This window comes from Sus scrofa, chromosome X, assembly GCF_054392235.1.
Source record: "Sus scrofa isolate SSC_HxYL_T2T_F1_AM1 chromosome X, Sscrofa_HxYL_maternal_Yorkshire_Landrace_v2.0, whole genome shotgun sequence".
In the NCBI taxonomy this organism is placed as follows: Eukaryota; Metazoa; Chordata; class Mammalia; order Artiodactyla; family Suidae; genus Sus; species Sus scrofa.
In genome coordinates this window covers 57,583,929-57,585,986 of record NC_139401.1, presented here as the reverse complement: position 1 = coordinate 57,585,986, position 2,058 = coordinate 57,583,929, and positions in this window count along the sequence as shown.

Sequence of the window (2,058 nt, the reverse complement as noted above, 5' to 3'; positions counted from 1 at the left end):
CTCTGGCTCCGTGGGCACTGCTGCTTGCCTGGTGATCTCCGCAGCTGGAACCCAACTCCAAACGTCTTCTCCCTCGCGCAGAAGGCTGATTTGGCCTGAAGAAGCCCTGTGTGCACTGGCCCTAGCAACCCCCCCATAGCCAGCTAGGGAGGGACCCACCTCGGGCCTAGCTCCGAAACGGCACAAAACGCGCTTCTAGGAGCTGCATTCTGCAAAGGGAAACTGGGCTCGGGGATCAAACCTCAGCCCCAATGCGGCTTGGCTCAGGATCCCAGCGCTTGCCTAGTTCTCACCTAGCTCTCGGCTCCCCATAGGGCCAAGGAGGGTCTGGGCTGCCTCTGGCTCCGTGGGCACTGCTGCTTGGCTGGTGGTCTCCGTAGCGGGAAACCAACTCCAAACGTCTTCTCCTTCGCGCAGAAGGCTGATTTGGCCTGAAGTAGCCCTGTGTGCACTGGCCCTAGCAACCCCCCCAGAGCCAGCTAGGGAGGGACCCACCTCCGACCTAACTCCGAAACGGCACAAAACGCGCTTCTAGGAGCTGCTTTCTGCAAAGGGAAACTGGGCTCGGGGAACAAACCTCAGCCCCAATGCGGCTTGGCTCAGGATCCCAGCGCTTGCCTAGTTCTCACCTAGCCCTCGGCTCCCCAAAGGGCCAAGGAGGGTCTGGGCTGCCTCTGGCTCCGTGGGCACTGCTGCTTGCCTGGTGGTCTCCGCAGCGGGAAACCAATTCCAAACGTCTTCTCCTTCGCCCAGAAGGCGGATTTGGCCTGAAGAAGCCCTGTGTGCACTGGCCCTAGCAACCCCCCTATAGCCAGCTAGGGAGGGACCCACCTAGGGCCTAGCTCCGAAACGGCACAAAACGCGCTTCTATGAGTGCATTCTGCAACGGCAAACTGGGCTCGGGGAACAAACCTCAGCCCCAAGGCAGCTTGGCTCAGGATCCCAGCGCTTGCCTAGTTCTCACCTAGCCCTCGGCTCCCCATAGGGCAAAGGAGGGTCTGGGCCGCCTCTGGCTCCGTGGGCACTGCTGCTTGCCTGGTGATCTCCGCAGCTGGAACCCAACTCCAAACGTCTTCTCCCTCGCGCAGAAGGCTGATTTGGCCTGAAGAAGCCCTGTGTGCACTGGCCCTAGCAACCCCCCTAGAGCCAGCTAGGGAGGGACCCACCACGGGACTAGCTCCGAAACGACACAAATGCGCTTCTAGGAGCAGCATTCTGCAAAGGGAAACTGGGCTCGGGGAACAAACCTCAGCCCCAATGCGGCTTGGCTCAGGATCCCAGCGCTTGCCTAGTTCTCACCTAGCCCTCGGCTCCCCATAGGGCCAAGGAGGGTCTTGGCTGCCACTGGCTCCGTGGGCACTGCTGCTTGGCTGGTGGTCTCCGCAGCTGGAAACCTACTCCAAACGTCTTCTCCTTCGCGCAGAAGGCTGATTTGGCCTGAAGATGCCCTGTGTGCACTGGCCCTAGCAAACCCCCAAAGCCAGCAAGGGAGGGACCCACCTAGGGCCTAGCTCCGAAACGGCACAAAACGCAATTCTATGAGTGCATTCTGCAACGGCAAACTGGGCTCGGGGAACAAACCTCAGCCCCAATGCGGCTTGGCTCAGGATCCCAGCGCTTGCCTAGTTCTCACCTAGCCCTCGGCTCCCCATAGGGCGAAGGAGGGTTTGGGCCGCCTCTGGCTCCGTGGGCACTGCTGCTTGCCTGGTGATCTCCACAGCTGGAAACCAACTCCAAACGTCTTCTCCCTCGCGCAGAAGGCTGAATTGGCCTGAGGAAGCCCTGTGTGCACTGGCCCTAGCAACCCCCCCATAGCCAGCTAGGGAGGGACCAACCTCGGGCCTAGCTCCGAAACGGCACAAAACGCGCTTCAAGGAGCTGCATTCTGCAAAGGGAAACTGGGCGCGGGAACAAACCTCAGCCCCAATGCGGCTTGGCTCAGGATCCCAGCGCTTGCCTAGTTCTCACCTAGCCCTCGGCTCCCCATAGGGCCAAGGAGGGTCTGGGCCGCCTCTGGCTCCGTGGGCACTGCTGCTTCGCTGGTGGTCTCCGCAGCTG